The sequence below is a fragment of the Acomys minous genome, assembly GCF_964271855.1.
Source record: "Acomys minous genome assembly, chromosome: 1".
Classification (NCBI taxonomy): domain Eukaryota; kingdom Metazoa; phylum Chordata; class Mammalia; order Rodentia; family Muridae; genus Acomys; species Acomys minous.
In genome coordinates, this window is record NC_140483.1 from 38,570,167 (window position 1) to 38,590,382 (window position 20,216).

General features: G+C 44.3%; 1 protein-coding gene across 1 annotated transcript in view; it reads right to left on the minus strand.

Moving 5' to 3' along the window:
* Positions 1-19,686, minus strand: part of ZNF648 (zinc finger protein 648) — a 78,419-nt gene extending 58,733 nt beyond the window's left edge. Inside the window, exon 1 of the mRNA XM_084796682.1 lies at positions 19,568-19,686. The gene's annotated coding sequence lies outside the window, so the exon portion shown is untranslated. The remainder of the gene's footprint in view (positions 1-19,567) is intronic.
* Positions 19,687-20,216: the final 530 nt, after the last annotated feature.

Consider the following 20,216-nt stretch of genomic DNA (forward strand, 5'->3'; position numbering starts at 1 on the left):
GATAGAGAAAGAGAGTGCTTCATCAGCAGAAACTGGAAGGCCTTTGGATGGGGGGGGGATGGAGGGGAGGGGTGGATTGGGGGGAGGGGCGGTTCAGGTTGATCATTTGTTTATTCATTCAACAGTTTCCTACAGAGGGCTCACCTTAGACATCAGCTTAGTGCTGGTGTTTTTGTCAAGAATACAGTACTGGTCATGGGGCTTTCCAGTACCTGGTACTTGGCTCTCATGTTCTACATGTGTTAAGATTAATGAGTAATTGCACATGTGAACTGTTGATCTTGGCAGTGCAGTTCTATTACCAAATATGCCCACACCCTCAGCTATTTACTGACTGGATACACTTTGTTTTGCAAGTGATCTATGTGACCTTGTATAATGTTGTGCTCGGATGTTCCTGAATGTTCTGATACGTTCTAGCCCCCAGTCTGAGTCTCAGCCCTCAACTCTTTGACTACGCCACACCACATAGATGACCTTTCTGTGTTTACTTCATTCCTTGGGCTTCTGTGTCCTTGTTTGGCCTGTCATACCCTTGACCTTCTCCCTTCCCTTTGCTCCGTTCCCATCCTCCTCCTTGCCAGCTCCTACTACCTTCCCAGGAGTCTCCCTGATCCTGTAGGTGGGGCCAGGGCCCTCCCTCTTCTGTTCTCACTTTCTGTACAAATCTTTTCTTAGCTGGTCTTCGCCTCTATGTTCAAATCCCTGGGGGTCTGAACTGGGCTTTCATTTCTGTGACCTCAGGGCCAAGCACAAAACAGGGACTTTCTTACATAGAGAGAGGGGAGGGGACAGGGACAGAGACAGAGACAGAAGAGACAGAGAGAGGTTCCCATGTTTGAAACTGAAAGCATCCTAGCTGAGGCCAGGGCCTGTGAATGCTTGCCTCCAGCTTCCACACACCCCGCAGAGCCCAGACTGCTGGCCAAGGCTCCCATCGCATCTTTTTCTTTGCATAGGATCTTGCTTTCTATCGACGTATCATTGACATATCACGCTAGTTCCCCACTCCAGTTACTATCCCTACTCTGTGCTTTCTCAAGCTTTTGCTGTTTGAATACATGGAAAATCTTTTGCATATCAAATGAAAGCAAGGCCATCTGCTCAGTATGTGAAAATTCCAGGACACTTAGAAAAGCAAGCAGGTTTCCTGTAGTGCAGCCCAGACATACCTTCATGCGATTCTACTTAGGGGTAGACACGGTTAGGAATGGGGCAAGAGGCGTATGGTCATCTGTGTGTTTGTTTATAACATTTGATTTAAAGAAATTCTATCTCAGACTTATTTCAATGGGCTACACCTTCCCCACTCCTTAAATCAAACCCTGGCTACCACAAGGATAGCCACAGTCTCTAGAAATTCATGGTTCGATCCATTGTGCCAAAGACTTACCAACACTGGCCCTACAACACCAGTTGACAGGCACTTGGGGCCATGCAAATCACTAAGAAGCAAAGTTCACCATGTAGACCAGGCAGAGAGGAACTAGCATACAAACCTCAGGAGCCCTGAGGAACCCGAGGCAGTGGCATGAAAAAAGTCCAAGTCAGTGCTTGTGGATAGGAAAGGTGAGCACTTAATTCTGCATGTTACCTCTTCTAACATGTTCTTACATGACATAGCAACCAAAGGCTCGCTGTTATTTGCAAGATGTGCTGGCTGGTTTTTGTCAACTTGACATAAACCTAAATATATCTGGGAAGAGGGTATCTTAGCTGAGAAAATGTTTCCAGTCGCCTATAGGATATTGTCTTGATTAATGATTGGTGTGGGAGGGCCTAGCCCACCATGGGTGGTGCCACTGCTGAGCAGGTGGTGCTAGATGGTATAAGAAAGCAGGTTGGGTAAGCCAAGAAAAGCAAGTCAGTAAACAGCACTCCTGCAAGACACTCCCACAGTTCTTACTAAAGGCTTCTGCCCCGAGTTCCTGCCATGGCTTCCCTCAGTGACAGACTTATAAGTCATAAGGTGAAATAAAACCTTTCCTCCCAAAGTTGCCTTGGCCATGTGTTTTATCACAGCAATAGAGACCCTAACAAAGATGAAGACACCAGGTAAAGTCCAGATGCCTTGAAATGGCATTCCAGGCCCTCTGTGATCCAGGTATTGGCTCCACAGTGCCCCCCTTATGTCTAGTTTATGTTCCAGCTATGGGTACCCATAGCTCTCTAGATGAGTCACTATGTCTTTCCCTTTGCTGTTTCACTCTCTGGGATGGCCAGTCTTCAGTAGACGGCTCCAAGGCTGACACAGGCTTTCTCGATGTGCAGCTGCTTCCTGTTGTGAACACACTCCACTCTTCTCTACCGCTGGCTGCCCACCTTCCCCACTGGACTGTGTGTGAGCTTCCTGCATACAAAGACTGACTCCATGATAGCAAAACACAAGGAACCTATTACATAACCAAAAAGCATTACACATTAAAATTGTCCTAGAAATACTGTTGTAGCCAAGAAAGTCTTTGTGTAGGATGTGATGAAATCCTGGAAAGTGAATTTGACGAAACTTGAATAGAGAAAAGCAAAAGACATTCAAACTAAAGTAATATACATAACCTTATCTCAAAACAATCAACAACCACTGATATTTAATCAATTCTTTCTGTCTCTGTGTCTCTGTCTGTGTCTCTGTCTGTCTCTGTATCTGTCTGTCTGTTTCTCTCCCTCTCTCTCTCTCTCCCTCTCCTCTCTTTCTCTCTCTCTCTCTCTCTCTCTCTCTCTCTCTCTCTCTCTCTCTCTTTTTCTCTCTCTCTCTGTGTGTGTGTGTGTGTGTGTGTGTATGGTGGGGAGGGAGTCAGGGAATGTGTAGGTCAAAGTATGTATGTAGTCACAGGGATAACTTTGGGGAGTTGATTCTCTATCTTGACAGGGATTAAACTCAGATAGGTGGGCTCACTGTAAGCCCCTTCACCCTCGGAGCTATCTCACCAGCCCAATTTGACCAATTCTTATAACATTACTTGTTTTCTGGATTCCAATAATTTCACCCTTAAATGTTTAGTCAAAAATGTTCTTGTAGGCTTTATTTATAATAACCTCAAATTATAAACAACCAAATATCAGTCAACAAGATAATGCATAAGTAAATTATGGAATATTGCATACATGGAATACTACTCAGCAATGAAATGGAAAAATTAACAATACACAGTAACATATATGACTATTTTAAACACATTGAGTTTTTAAATGTCAGATGCTAAAAAGTACATTCTAAGTTATTTTGTTTATATGACGTTCGAAGCCAAGTATATACAAGGATGGCAGTCAAAGCAGCAGTTGCCAGTTGACTGTGAGGAAGCATGGGGGAGCTTTCCGATCATAGAAGTACCTTCTTTCATGACTCAGATGTTGTTTACACAGGATCCTAAACTTACTTGAATCGTTTGACTTAGTGTAAGGAAACACTAACAAACTTTTCAAGTTCTTTTTCTTATTACTTACTTTGTGTGCCTCAGGGCTCAATATCAAAATAGAAAGCATTTACAAAAAAACCTATAGCCAAATCATAAAAGATAGTTAAAATTTGAAAATGGTTCTCCTATGGTCAAGGACGAGGCAAGAACCCTCATCCCTTTTATTCAGTTGTGGACACTGCCAGCCAGCAGAGCAGTCAAAGTACCATACCAGCCACACAGGCAAACAGAAGCAAGTTTATAGACAGCAGGATTATCCACATGAAAACTCCAAAGACTTGACCCGAACTCTATTAGACACTGATAAATGGGTCTAATGAAGCTGTACAATAAAGAACATTTCTATAAATGTCTATACAGGGATCTTTCTGGGGGGAGGGAAAGGAATCAAGGCATCAACCCTGTTTATGACCGCATAAGTGAAAGACGTTGCTTCAGCGGCTGAAGAAATCACACAGGAGCAGATCACAGTTGCAACACTGTTATAAGACCCACCTCATTCCCGGCAAGAACCAATCAGTGGATCTTTATACCAGTGACAGTCCCCCACAGAAGGGGGGGGGGGATGAACACAGCTTTCAGATTCCTATAGAACCATGATAAGATGTGAAACAGCCAAGTTAAGTGTGCAAAGGGAAAACATGGTTAGAAGCATCACACTTCCTGGTTTAAGATGGCATTTCACAATTGTGGTAATAAGCTGGCTTGATACTGGCTTTATAGGAGGTACAGGGACCCATGAATCAGAAGGAACCATAAGCATGCCCACGAAGGCACCAAGAAGAAACAAAGCAGAAAGGACAATTACTTTCATTCATGCTCTTGGAAAAACTAGGTTTCTATACGAAAAACAATGAAATTAGACCCTTTACCCCATACTAAGCCAACTCAAAATGGATCACAGAGCTAAGCATAAGAATTTAATATCTTAGAAAATATTGGGAGGAAGTTCCTGAGACTGGACTTGGCAATGCTATCTTTGGATATCATAACAAAAATCGGGGCCATAAAAGCAAAAATATGTAAATGCAACTACATCAAACTTCAAATAGTCTATACAGAAAGGGAAACGACTAAATGAAAATAATTTCCCCCGGAGAATAGGAAAACAATGCAAACCAACCCATATATCTGGTAAGGGATTGATATCTAAAATATATAAAGAATTCAGACAAAAGGAACTCAATAGCAGAAAAATAACGACTTAAAAATGGGCAAAGGTTTTTGAGCCGAAATTTTGATGAAGACATCCACATGAACGCAATATATATGGAAGTGTGTCCAGCATTGCTCATTACTAGGGAAATGCAAATAAGATTGAGCTGTTTGATAAGATGACCTGTTATAGAAAGTGACAAGTGCTGGGAAGGAGATACAGAACGGGCACATCCTCTGCATTGTGGATGGGATGCAGGTAGCACGGGGGGGGGGGGCAGGGGGAGGTATGGAGGTCCCTAAGCAAATTAAAAATGAGTGGAGAGCCACCGCAGCACACATCAGTCTCTCTCACGTGTGTATAAAGGCATACACACATACATGCACATATGAATATATACTTCCATGCCCAGAGGAAATGAAATCTGCACCCTGGAAAGATAAATGCACTTCCACATTCACTGCAGCGCGATTCACGGCAGCCGAAATGTGAAGCCACCCATCTCCTTCAATGCAGGAGATTAGGAAATTATAATATGTAATTTCGACACATTCACAATTATACACAGCAACGCAGAGATAGTGTGCAACCTTAAAACAGGAGAGTCTGCTATATTCAATGACACAGATAAACCTGGAAGACCTGTGCTTGGTAAAAATACACTGTAGGAGAAAGGGGAAATGCCATGGGTTCTCCACTAAATATATAGTCATTAAAAAAAAACACACTGAAATAAACATAGATTCAGAACAAGCTTCCAGTGCCAGCGTGGGGAAGGGAAAGAAATACAGAGATGTAGGTCAAAGGATTCAAGTATGTGCAAGGTTAAAAAAAAAAATCTAGAGTTCTGAATAGAGTAAAGACTGTAGCTAATATTTGAATTAAGATTTCTGTTTAAAAGTAGATTGTAAGCCCCCCCCTCTCTCTTACACACACATACACACACACACACACACACACACACACACACACACACACACACACACACACCTCTGGGTAGCTATGTGGCTGAGCTTATCTTCTTGTAACTCAGTTTCCACTTGTATTTCACAAAAGGGACAGCCTATACTTGTTTCCCCTGATGTTATTGACCCTGTTTCAAGGACTTGGCGACGCCAGGCTAAATGAGTGCTCACAGCACTTGGCCAGGTGATTTGGACCGAGTAGCGGTACTTTGAAACATCCCAACAATATTTGCCAAGCCTGGTGATAAGCAGGTGCTTGGCAAAGAGTCTGGAACTCAAGGCTACTTTATCTGAGAACCTAGTCACCAGGGACTGCGGAACAGCACGCTCTGAAGGAGTCTAGCACCCCACCCCAGGGCAGCCTTGTGCTGGAAGTGAGCTGTTAACTCTGGGTCAAGGGGTGGAGAGACCTGAAGATACAAAAGAGGGAGGGCTGAACACATCTGTTGGTTTCTCTCTTGTCATCAAATTCACCAGTATAACATAGACTTGCCACACTGCTTTGTAGAAGAGAGGGGCTGTAGGAAAACCAAAATTGTTCTAGAGAAGCTCAAAGCTAATATGTATATGGACATTTTTCAGACATTTAATTTCTTTTAAATTGCTTTTTATAATTTAACATATGTATATAATGCAGCCTCCGCCCCTCCCCTGACTCTATTTCCCACCCCCCCCCCACTACCACCCCCAGGCTTGTCAGCAGCCATTCTTCCTGATTATTTTGTTTTGTTTTGTGTCTCACAAAGTTGAACTAAGCCATCTGTGTGACTCTTGGCTTAGAACTAAAGCCCAGTAGGCTTTACCAGTGGATGCGCAACTAGATACTAGCCTTCCTCCTTTCCCCAAATCTGTTAGTTGCTATTACATCAGCAGTAAACGGTAGGGGTTGGAGAGCCCCTTTTCCATCCATAGCTGACTGTTGAGTAGACCCAGTGCCAGTAGGTCCACACGACTGCTATGAGGTCATGATTGTCTGGCTCTATGGTCCTTAGAAGATGGTATCTGGTAGCTCTTCTGCCTATCACCCAGTTCTTGCATTCTTTCCGCCTCTCTTCCACAGTGTTCCCTGAGCCTTCGGAAAATGCTGTGTCTTGTTTGTGGATAGCCTCAACTGTCCTTTATCCCCAGAATCCTGTGCAGCAACACGTTTTGCATTCACCTTCATTCACTGAAAGAAGAGGATTTTCTGATTAAGGCTGAGGACAGCCTTTCTCTGTGGTGTGAACATATTTAGAAGGTTGTTTAATGATACTTCAGTTCAAGTAAACATAAGTACTAGATGTCTCTGCCTCCAGATCCCAAGACCTCTTTAGTCATGACTTTTGGACCAGATTTACAGTACTAGGCATGGATTCTCTTTTCTAGAGCAGGTCTCAAGTTTCCCCCATTATGTTTGTACCATTATTACACCAATGGGTACATCTTGTCAGGCAGATTGGTACTGTAGTTTATAGATTTTACAGCTACATAAGACTATAGATGGGTTTACCTAACCTTCCCAGCCCTCTAGCAGCCTGTATACCAGCACCCAGCGCTATGAAAGCTAGCCACCAGAGTCAGAAGGCTTCTAGCTCAGTTTCACTATGTTAGACATACACCTGAAATAGGATCTTATCAACTAGTCCTGGTGGATAACCAAAAGGAATGGTGAAAGTCTATATTATTTTGGACCCTTTAATCAGCAGCTCCTATGGAGTTAACCCATATCGGGCACAGGGAATTAGTTCTTTTAGATTAGAATGATGAAATTGATTTCATGTTCAGTTAGTTGTTTGGTCAGATGCTTAGTATAAGAAATCTAGGGATATATATATATATATATATATATAATTTTTTAATCCAAACACAATCATTGTCTACGATTTACCTACAGTCAGTAAATTGCCATTGCTGAACACGTTTTTAAAAGCTTTGAAAAATGTGGGCTAAACAGCCTGTGCTTGGGGTCAACACTTTAGTACCAATGGATAGTGCAGAAATCAATTGCATTGTCTATTCTGAGCAACAAGGGCAAAGTGCCTCTGTTTGCATGTATCCTGGCCAGCATCTAAGAGTCCCAGGGGCTCAGATCTTCTCTCCAAGTCTAAGTGACTCGGTAGTCAGCCTAGAAGGCTGGCAGTGAGAATAAGGGTGTGAGCAGGGAGCACAGGACAAAACAGAACCAAGTCCGGGCTGAGCCCTAGTGAAGGTCAGTGCAGAAGGGAAGAAAACAAAGTAAGAAGGGCACCTTGGAGTGTGAAGGGAAAAGGCTGTCACCAGCCATGTGCTCGGGGGAGATACTGTCATCTCATACTAGGGCAATGTCCTTCTTGCAACCCCACCTTCTCTCTCTGCATCCTTTGGTAACAAACACCCAAATGTGTCCTTTTCCCATCTAAAAAGATATTGCATATTCCTCTCGGTCCTTTGGTCATACACACTATGGAAAAATTAAAACTGACACAAGAAGAGATGAGCTTTGGCTTTTATTACTGACCAGGCTGGGGTCGTCTGACTTCCCAACAGGGCTCTAGAAGGCTGAGGTTATAAAATGTGGCACTGCCCCCATTTGATTGGTCCAGGGATGTTTTTTCTATTCTCTTCTCTGCAATAGACTTGAGCTGCCAGTGAAAATATGTTCTGGTTTTAGTCTACAGATATTCATAAACAACATAGTAGAAAAGGCAAGGAGAAGGGCCCCATGCCCAGGAAAATAAAAAAGGGGTGAGTCGAGGTGACCCCTGCATACTAAGTGGGAGTCAGAAAGTGACACCTGGGGTTGGGTCAACTTCAGACGCTGGAGGACACACAGGCTCTGTTTTGATATTACTATTCTCAGGCTGTCTTCTGAGATGAAAGCTCTGGCCTAGGGCTTCTCAAATGAGTCAGGCTGAGGCTGGAGAGAGAGAGGGACGAGCACTTGCTACTCTTGCAAGTGAGTTTGGGTCCCCACCTCCATGCCAGCTGACTCACAACCACCTGTCACTGGATATTCCAGTGGATCCAGCACCAGCACCTTCGTCTACCACCTTGGGTGCTGGTACATGTGGAATATGAACTCAGAGACACATGTAAATAAAGGATAAAATAAATCTTTTCTTTACTTTTAAGGCAAATGATCTGGTTACTGATGATTCTTCGTGAAGTTCATATATCCTAAAACTTGTCTTCACACTGGGAGTTATTCATAATCCCAAATTTGACTTCCTTTCTTAAGTCCTAACCATCATGGTTAGCTTGAGATCTTCTGAGAAGATAAGTCTTTGGGAGGAAGTCTTGCAGTTGGCCAGAAGCTCTGTGTTTGAGCATGAACTCTGCCAGTAACAAGTGTGCCTCTGCAGAGACGCAGTCTCCTCATGTTTAACACAAGAGAGGTAATGCCATGCAGTCTGCCTGCAGGGGTAGAGTAAGGATATCAGGAGGTGGGGGGGATAGGGAGTCGGGGGGCTTGGGGGATGGATGAAGGTGAAGGCTGTGCCACTAGTCTAGGCTGTATGTCTCTGCTCTGGGTCTGCAGAGCTGTGCTCGGGACAGGGTGCTTACAGGTTAAGTAGCAAGCAAAGGGGTCATGGCTGAGGTGGCGATGTTTCATCTCCCTCTGTTTCAAAATCTACTTCTTTGAGGTTCAAGAAATGGGATCTGCCTTCCCTTCTCAGCACTAACCTGGCCTTGGCCAGCCTGGACCCATCCAGCGCAACACACAGACAATGGGAGAATCTACAGCAGCCGATGTCATTACTGCTCACTTTGTTCTGCTCCATATCGTGAAAACAACTTGTATTTGATGGAGAATTTTCTCAACACCAAATTTTTGGGAGTACGTGCTCCAGGAAGGACTGGTCTGGCTCTTAAGGGCTTATTAGTTCACTAATTGGAATACTTGTGGCTCTTCTGGCCAAATGTCCAGAGATGCAACATTAAAGCCTTTAAGAAAAACAAGCAAATACACAACAAAAAATGGGTTTTAATTGGGCAGCCCAGGCTACCCTTGAGCTCACAGTGTGCCCTAGACTGTTGGTCTCCAGCTCACTATGTACCCTAAGGCTGTCTTGAAATGATGGCAATCCCCCTGCCTCAGCTTACTGAATGCTAGGATTACAAGTGTGTACAACCAATGCCTGGCTCATTAAAGCCCTTTGGTTAGTGCTGGTGGCTCAGGGGGTTCTATGGGGACCTAAGCGGAGCATCGGCAGCTCTGGTCTCTCTCTTCTAGGGCCATCTCCTCCTTGTCCATTGTCATCCAATTTGCATTTCCATGTGAATGAACCAGGGAAAGAAGTATTTCTGGGGTTTATGCACTTCTCATTCTCTTCTTTTATTTAAAAATTGGACCAGAAACTCCAGTTCTTTCAGCCTCTTTCCTCTCTCTGGAATCCTTCTGGTACTCATTGCTGCTAATGGGACCATGGGTCCTGCCAACCTAATGGAATTACAGGTCCATGGGGCATCAGTGGCCTAATGAGGAGCCCTGAATGGAAGCGGGAATGGAGCCTGAACTGAAAATGCTCAATTCTCTGTCAATTGTCTCTCTCCCTGGCTTGTTTGGGTCCCTGAATCCAGTGCCAGCAGAAGGTGACCTGCCAAACTGATACCCCATGTAGCTCAGGAAAGGGCACTCAGATGGCATCCAGAGCACCCTCCAAACTCGTTTCCTCTCGGTTCCACCTCTGCCAAGACACAACAAGTAGGACAGGGAACTGGGTGCACATGACTGGGCAGAATAAGGAATCAGAGTGGTGGTCCTCAAACTGTCATTAAGTTCTTCCAACTCCCAGCAGAGCCTGAGAGCCTCTATCAGCATCTTCAGTGGGAAACGAACAGGTACAGAGAAAACATGGGCCCCAAACTCAGGAGACAGGAGCAAGGCCCAGTCCTGGGCAGGTTGCCTCAGGAGCTAGATAACACTGCTCAGAGCCTCACTTAGCTGCCTTACCTATAAGATGGAAGTGATAGCACGCGTCACCTACTTCCCAAGCCTCTTAGAGTTCTTTGTGACACACTGCCTGGGAAACGTTTGTTACCTAATGCTCACCCAACATGTGGCATTACTAAAGGATTGGGAGCCTTTTAAGAGGGCCAGGAGAGATGGCTTCCTGACTAAGAGTAGGCACTTGCAGAGCACCCAAATTTAGTTCCTAGCACCCATGTCAGCTAGCATACAACTGTCTGTAACTCCAAGCCTGGGGGATCCTATGCCTTCTTCTTCCGGACTCCAAAGACACCTGCACTCCCACATGCACATACCACCCACCACACACACATAATTTAAAAGATGAATGAATATTTAAAAATAAAAAGAATCAAATAAGCTAATATCATCCAGAGATGGTAAAGCTGGCTGAGTTGCTAGCACATGGGCTAGGTAGGCATCAGTGGGGAACCCTCAAGCCTGCAAGAGTCATCCCATAGTAGAAGACATTTGCAGAGAGCAAAGTGAATCAAGCTATTTCTCCGAGGCTGGTAAAGAGCTGTTCATCAAGGAGCCACTGGAATGCAAGCCAGAGAAGATGGGAGCACTACGGGAACACAGGATGCTGGGAGCACTGCAGGAACACAGGAGGCTGGGAGCACTGCAGGAACACAGGAGGCTGGGAGCACTGAGGGAACACAGGATGCTGGGAGCACTGAGGGAACACAGGATGCTGGGAGCACTGAGGGAACACAGGATGCTAGAAGCACTACGGGAACACAAGATGGTGGGAGCACTGCGGGAACACAGGAGGCTGGGCAGCATGAAGACATTGGTGTGAAGATGGCTCAGCACAACCCAACACTCTTTAGATTGTTCAGCTTCATGGTCACCAAACCATGCTCTTGCCATGTCCTCATTTGCATGGAAAACCTGTACTACGGACAACTGTGTGTGTCAGAGGACTGCAGTCTGCTTTAAAAAGAGTACATTTTGCCGAGCATAGTATGCATGCCTTTAAACTCAGCATCCGGGAGGCACATGCAGGTGAACCTCTAAGTTGTCTACACAGTGAGTTCCAGGGCAGCCAGGGCTACACCGAGCCACCCTGTCTCAAAACAACAACAACAACAACAACAACAACAACAACAAAGTATATTTTTAAAAACTATAATGTTGGATGAGTCTTTAGTGTCTTTGATTCATACAAATCATTTCCATCTGTGTCTAATTTGAGGTACTGGTTGTAATTTAGTTTCTAGACCAAGAAACTAAGAGAGTACTTAAACCACATATGTGAGGTTCCCAAGGCAGTACTAACCCACGGACCACTTCCAAGCATCCCAAACTATGCCACTTCTAATGCCAATAGCTTTGCCAGTCTAAAAAAGCTGGCCTGGGGTCTGGGGAGATGGCTCCATCTGTGAACACAAGGACCTGAGTCTGATTCCCAGAATCCACATTAAAAGTCTTCTTCCTGCCATCCGCTTTTATAGCCCCAGAAAGCACTACGTAAATTGCAAATGGAAGAAAGCAAAGAACAGTCCTATCCAGCTATGATGCCAGTGAGCTATCACAATGTCCTGCATGGCAAAATATCCCTATGAGTGCATTAGTGGCACTCATATCTTGGAGATAACCAACAGCTGTCTAATTAAATGTAAGATTCACTCAGTGTGCGGGGAAAACATGGCTCTTACTGAAGCCATAGCTAACTACTCCGGGCTAGTGAGCTCACAGATCTCAGGGGAGAACCTACTACCAGCACCTTATTAGACGGGCATCATGCCACCTGCATCCTAAAACAGATCCTTATAACCACAGACAAATGTAGGTCTCACCCCTCATCAAAGAAGCATCTCTTTACAGCACGCAGAGACCATTGCAGGAAACCGCAACAGGTCATCAGGCAGGGATCAACGGATCATGTGGAGCCCAGTCCCCAGTGGACAGATCTACAACATGGCCCCTGCGTCCAAAGCTCAGAAGATAGGACAGAAATATGATAAAGGCTAGGCAACCAGATAATCTGCTCTGAGAGTGTGTCTCTTAAAAATGACAAAGAAATTGCACCCCGATACCTCAACAATATGCCTGACTAAAGAAGGCCTGAGCAAGACTTGAAGGGGAAAACGCCATGGGGTCCCACCTCTAGACAGGGAACTACTGGTGACTGCTGAGGGTGGGAGAATTGACATCTCCCATGGGTGAGCCCATAATTGTTCTTCAATACAAATAGTCAGCCCTGAAGCATATACATAGATGCCTCACTAATACCACCAATTAGGTGGTATTACTATATACATGCCTATGCATATGTATATACAAATATATGTAACAATAATAATCAAAAAGACGCCATCAAGTTGAGAGGGGATGGAGGGGCAAGGGAGAGATTGGGGAAAATATAGGGACAGGAGAAGTTATATGATTATATTTTAATTTTAAAATTCAAGTTAAAATAACAAAACAAAGAAAAACAAAGAAAAAACAGGATGAATTTGTGAATGCTGGGGGATCCTGCTGCTAGGGAAGAGGAAATAGGCAGATTCCTGATGCTCCCTAACCAGCTAGCCTAGCCCAATAGGTAAAGCTCCGGTGTGATGAGAGAATCTGTCTAAAACATAAGGTGGATGGAATGCACAAAGAGTGACACCCAAAGTTGTTCTGGCCTCTAAATGTACACACACACACACGTACACACACACACACACACACACACACACACATACCTTTACACAAAAAGCACACAAAATTTTTAAATAATAATAATTCTAAAATAATAACTTAATATTATAATAAAATAATAAATTTTAAAAGTGAGGTTCTAAATTGGAGGAGTGCGAATGGAAAGAGATTGCACAAAAGCCATAGGTCCCAAATGGAAACGAGAAACAAAGGAATCCAGGCATCGGTGAAATCATCAAGCCGAGACCTAGTGAGTGGAGAGAGTAAGGAAGAGAGCGCCTGGGCCAACCATAGTTGGGGGTGGTCTATAGCATAATGCGTAAGGCAGCCAAGAACCAGTTCGTGGCACTTTAACTCCCTCCTATCCTCATGTCATTGTCACTAGTAAACACTAACAATTTTTCGTTCTCAGATGGCAGCACCTTAGAATCCTTTCTCAACTCAGAACATCACAGGGGCCATTCCAGAAGCTGAAGGTACACAGTGTGACAATCACAGTGCATCATCTTGGCACTGACAACTGAGTGAATTACTCACTCCTTGGTTGGCTGTTTACTGAACCCTCAGGCAAGTTCATTCAGACAAATCTGTAACTATAGCAGGAAAGGCAGGGGGTGGGGTGGGGGGGCCGTGGAACAGCTGTTGGCATCAAATATCCAAGCACAACCACAACAAAAAACCTACAGTTAAGATGTTCACCGGGTGTGTTGTGTGACAATAATTTCCTGTCTCAACTGCAGAGAAGAGGGGGAAAACATTCTTAATTCTGATCTAAGCAGCAACGACGGGTGAACTCAGCTCATATAGGAATCTTTCGTTTTAATGTCTAGTTTTCTTTTTAACTTTAAAACTCGCTAGAGTTTAGGATCTTTCCGGTCATGGTGAATTCTCCCACTGTCTCCACTCACTTTTCCACCCAATCACGTTGTCTGTGTTCATCTAAACTAGACAAGAAGCCCTGGGTATCTGCCAGAGACCCCTGATGAGAAACAAACAAACAAACAAACAAACAAACAAAAAACATGTCCCCAGGCTTTTTCTTCTTGTCTGAATTGCTGTGGTTTATGTCACTTGTGATGAGAGATGTCAGGCCAGGCATAGCTAATTGCAGCAGGAAAAAGCCAACCCAGTATGGGGGACATGTGAGGCAGAGTGTGTCAGTCCATCAGGGAGACTATCCAGGGCGGAAACCTGACGGTGCGACATGGTCTCTGGACGATAATGAAGAGTCTCACAGAGAAAGAGGAGGACCCTGGGGCCATCAAACTTGAACGATGTCAAACTGCTCCATTGTTCTTAGGGCCGGGCTAGGCTTCCTATGGTCCCACTTTGACACTCTGGACTGGCCTCCTGGGATCCAGGGTAGCTGTGAGGCTGCCATGCACTTGGCACACTGTCTTACTTCCCTGTGAACTTCTACCACTCCACATCATCCGGGTTTTCTTATGGCCTGACAGGCCTGACTAATCGGCCGCTTGTTGAGAAATTCAGAGCAATAAGACATTTCACAACACAGCGTTTGAAAGCTGGAAATATAAGATACAAAACACTTGCAAAACCTTAGACCTTATCTAAGTTGGACATTTGAGAATGAAATAAGATCATGAGAAACTTCATAAATATTGACATATTCAGAAGGAATATTTATAAAAACATGATGTTCCAAACAAAATTATTTGGTGTTTCACCATGTGGAAGAACAAACACCAAGTTAGGACATGAGCATATGGCACACATTAATGCACCCTTCAAAATGCCCCTTTACCTGTGCCGCCTTTCCACCTATCACAGGACACCTTGTTCACACTCTTGCTGCTTTCCCCCATATCTTACAAATAGGATGTAATTTCTGCTTCCTAAGATTCTAATATGAGTACTCTAATTGGCTCTGCATACTAGGAAAAAAAAAATCAATTGTCCTTCGCAGCTACATTCATGTTGTTTCTTTGCCTAAAAATCTCTCTGCAGCCCCATTTCCTATGATAATACTTTTTATAATCATCTCTCTGTGTTACCAGGAGCCATTTCACCCAACCTTTCCCTCTTCCATCCATCTCCTTTGTCCTCTCTTCGTGCAGAGCCACTGATCCCTGCCACATCTGACTCACTCCTAGCCAGAGCATCCCAACTCAGCAGACCAGTGCCCTCCCGGCTACAGCCTAGGACCCGCAGCCTTTCCTGACCACCCTTGCTGACTTTCTCTCAGGGAGGTCCTCCACACTGAGCAGTTGTAGTACACAAATTAACTGTCTTAGCCACCACTCTTCTGTATGGGCCAGTAGACAGAACTCCTAGAATACATAGTAAACTACTTGATCTTGAGTGCGTGAAAATCATGTTTTTTGTTACCAGAATGTTGCCTTGACTAACCCAGGGCCAGTTTCAGAAAGGAAAGCCGAATTGGGAATCTTATTTTACCAAAAAAGAAATGAGCAGGGTGTCATTTTAACCTCTAACAGTAGACATGAAAACTGAGAACTAAAACCCGGTGACACACATACACACACACAAAAACAAAACAAAACAAAAACCTGATGACACAGTTCCTACCATCAGAGGGGCTGTTACTACAGCAGCTGTTGACCATGCATTTGTAACAAGAGCACACATGAAACTTAGGATCAGAGCCCTTGGGAGGCTGAGGTAGGAAGGCTGTTGTAAGTCTGAGGCACTATAGGCTACCATCCACACGGCCATTTGGAAGCAAGAATTCCAAGGAGCCAGACATTAAGAATCAGACTTCACTAGAAAAATGGTACTGGGTGAAAGAAAGAAAGAGGGAAAACTGAGGTGGGATCAGGTGGCCTGGCCTTCCTGGACCCACGCCTGGTTTGCTGCTTAGCTTCAGTCTTGCTCCCTAACCTCTGTAAACTTGGATTACTCCATCTGCAAATAATGCACACTAGGTTAGGGGATTGGGGGATTTTCCAGCACTGAAATGTTTTGCTTTGTTTGTTTTGTTTTATTTTTTGTTTGATTTTCGGTTTTTGGTTTTCTGAGGGGTTTTTTGTTGTTTTGTTTGTTTTTTGAGGCAGGGTCTCTCTGTGTAGCCCTGGCTGTCCTGGACCTCACTATGTAAACCAGGCTGGCCTTGAATTTACAGAGAACAGCTTGCCTCTGTGTCCAGCACACTGAGATTAAAAGGGCCAACCCTAGAACTTAAATGCTAATGCCTGTTATTTTGCTTTGGATAATTTCACATTAAGTCAGAAGAAACATGGAGTTATCTCAGAAAACTACAGAGCTTACTTAGTCTACTTCAGAATGCTTCTGGCCTTCTGTCCTCAGCGGCTGCCCTCCCAATCCCACTTTCTGGCCACTCAGGGGAAGGCCTGACTTTAGGCCCACCCTTAGCATTAGTGTAATCTTGTTTCCAAACTGGGGCTTAGTTCTGCAGGGTTTATTGTCTGACTGACAGGAATCTTGTCCTTTTCTCCTTGTTTCTTTTCCACTGGTTAACCTTGACATAACACAATGGTGTCTTTCATTCCCAGTGCCCTGTTGAGCAGACTGACTCTTGGAACCCGCCCTTCAGTTGGCTGATTCTCTTTGAGAAAGTGAACACTCCTGACCCCTGCTGATTTCAGCTGCAACTTCTCACCTTAAGCCCTCTGTGAACTATGACACCCTTCAGGGGTTAACATTCCACACGAACGTTATTAGAGAATAGGGCGCCTAAAAACCAGAGCATCACAACGGAGATTATGTGAAATTCAGAACACTTTTCTCTATTTTTCTGCTTACAAGATGCATTACTTTTCCATTGCTTGTGATAAAATGTCCTGAGAGTTTGTTTTGGCTTCCATTTCCAGAAGGAGAAGAGTCGTCACGGTCACCCACAAGCAAGAAGCAAGCATGGCAGCAAGTGGCAAACAGCTGAGAGCTCTCAATGCCTGTGGCAAGCAGGAAGTATAGGGAGCAAACCGGAAGTGGCATGAAGCTTTTAATCAAAGCTCATCCCCAGTGGTGTACTTTCTCCAGCAAGGCTGCACCGTCTAAACCTTCTCAAATCGTGTGCCATCTTGGAACCAGATGCTCAAATGCCAGACACTAGAGAGGAAGTTCTCATTCAAACCACTGTAGCGTCCTCCAAAGCCGTTCTAATCATAATGCCTTAGAGGGCATGAGATGTCTACCCCTCAAGCCTATAAAGTCAGCCTCTCCGGCTACCACCAGGCCAGCTTCTTTTGATGGTTGGTAAGCCACTTCCAGGACATCGTCTGAGTGCGGACTTACACTGAGAATATCTTAATTTGAGTGTACCAGGTCCCCTGCTAATATAGATTCAGTGACTCAAAGGTCTTCAACACAAGTCTGGGTGGAAAGTGGGCACTTTGTTCAGATGCTGCTGTAGGGCAGGGATGCCCTCGATAGTAAACTCCCGGATGGTAAACTTGCGCCTGGGGCCTGTGATAGAAGAGTGTTGGGTTCCGAGGAGGCTCTATCAACGCATGACGTCCCACCTCTCATTTCTCTAACAATGTAGGACCTCACTGACTAAGAGATTCTCTTTATAAAAATAAAACTGAGAAAAATAAATCAATGAAAGCCTCATAAGTAAGGAGGCATCATGACCAATTACCCAATCACTTAATGTTGATGAAGAGTAAAGCTGAATAGAATCTCCCGCTGAAGATGAAGTAAGCTCTGCTAACAATAAAGTCATGGGCCCACTTTGCATCCTCCATCCTAAGGCCTTTCTGTTGTAGTGTGTGTGTGTGTGTGTGTGTGTGTGTGTGTGTGTGTGTGTGTGTGTGTTTGTGTGTACTCTGGAATTGTTGTGTGGGGGGCATCTCTCAAGATACATGCCCCCAGCATGGTTGGCATGTGCTTCAATACCAGGGAAAATGCGATGCCAAGCTTTAAGAGAGCTAAGTCTTCCCAAGCTAGGCACAAGGCATCAGTATTTGGACTGTCAGAATTCACATGTCTAGAATTTAGCCTCTGGGATAGAATAAGGATGCTCAAACAAGAACCCCTGGTACCTTCGCCGAGGCCTGGTGGGGAATCCCACCTGGGGTGGGGGAATTCTTCCTGGGGTTGGAAATCCCAAGTATATCCTACTTATCTCAACACTGTGCTTTACAGCCTGGTCTTTGAAACCTTACAAATGGACCCCTGGCTACTGCTCTGGATGAATGGAGATTTGGAGAGAGAGAAAAACTATCTGTGCATAAACCTTGGCTTTGAGGTAAATTCCTCCCCATGGACCTAGAGAGTGTAGTTTGAAGCAGAAGACTCAGCTCTGACTCTCCTCAGTTCTGGGCCATTTCCTCTTAGGCATCAGTGCCCATCCCTAAAGCATTTGCTGGATTCCTGTGACAATTAAGAGCAGGACTTTCAGCCAGGTATGGTAGTGCACACCTTTGATTCCAGCACTTGGGAGTCAGAGTCAGGGGTTCTCTGTGAGTTTGAGGCCAGCCTGGTCTACAGAGAGAGAGTTCTTCCAGGACAGACAGCATGATTACACGGAGAAATCCTGTCTTCAAAAACAAAAACAAAAACAAAATAGCAGGGCTTTCAAGTGCTCGGAAACATGGATATGGCAGGTTTGAAGTACTGCTTGCAGATGAGCCATCACTAGCTGCATCAACTTCAGCTAAATCTTTCTCAAATATGCAAAGGTTTTTACCAAGATAAAGTTTATTTCTTTTCCCTGTATCGGCACAGAAGTTGGTAGTCTAGGATCTATGGATGACACTAAAGTAAAGTCTGGGGGAAGAGAAACACTTCTCAACCATCTCCCAGTGAAATAGAAAAGGTGCTGAGGAAATGCCTACCTAACTAATTCCTTCAAAGGTGAGACAAGGAGTTTTCAGCCAGATGGAAAACTTCAGTTAAAATTCCCTTCCCGCTATTGATGGGGAAAGCAGATAAACAAGTGTACTGCTCCACAAACCTGGACATTCTCTAGCATTAACACTTAACCACTAACTTTAGAGTAAGGAACACAAACATGCACCAATTCTAGAGCATTTCCAAACTGTAAAAAGAAAAGGAAAAAAAATCACAAATTTGGTAATTTTACTGCAGTAACTACTCCAGATACTGTCATAGTCCAGAGATTGTATTAAACATCTGACAAGAAGCATTATAAGGGACAAAGGGTTTGTTTTGGCTTACAGTTCAAGGGGACACAGCCCATTGTGTCAGGAAAGACAGGCAGCAGGAGGGAAGAGCCGATTATGATGACCATGGCAGAGAGCAAAAACAACAGGGAGTGGGGCTTAGTTAAGAAGCTGCTTGAGACCAACTGTTCAAACACATAGGCACAGGGAGGGAATGTCACCTTCAAAGCTCCGGAAATGTCATTCAAAAGGGTGGATTTACTTTTTTCAAAACCAAAAGCTGTAATTTAAGTGGTTCAAGAATGTGTATAAAACGTGAATAATATGCAAGCTGTGAGAAATCAAATCTATAATAATCTTCCAGGAAGATCCCAGTCCAAGATTACCTCATGAGGAAATTCACCAAATGGTCCAAATGCCAGCAATTCCAATCTTATGCAAACTGTTCAGAAAACAATGTCTACAGGCAACATGGGGAAAGAATTCTCAGCAGGAACAGCATGCTGTGGGGATACAAAAATAATAGATTCTAGCTCAGGGAATTTATTGGAGAAAATCAAAAGATGAGGTTAAAAACTCAGATAAAGGAAGCCAAGGAATTCTTTCTGTCTTATAAATAACTAGGACCCAACCCACAAGGTCAGAAATGACCAGAGTGTTGTTTTTATAGTGAGAGTTTGTGCTGCTCAACTGACCTACAAGGACATCTGGTTTTCATTGATTTAATATACATGTGTGTGTGTGTGTGTGTGTGTGAGAGAGAGAGAGAGAGAGAGAGAGAGAGAGAGAGAGAGAGAGAGAGAATCAATTTTTGCTGATGTCTTAGAAACTAGGAAGTTCAACCACCTCTACAAGTGCCTTTAATTGTATTAACCACAGACTCATAATAACCCCATCCACCCTCAGGTGTGCTGAGTCCAAGCCGTGTCAACCACACTTGAACCAGGTGTTATTTTGATAATAACAGCTGGTGCTCTTTGAGCACTCTGTGCCAGATACTGTACTAAGCACCTGGCATGAATTATCTCAGTCAAT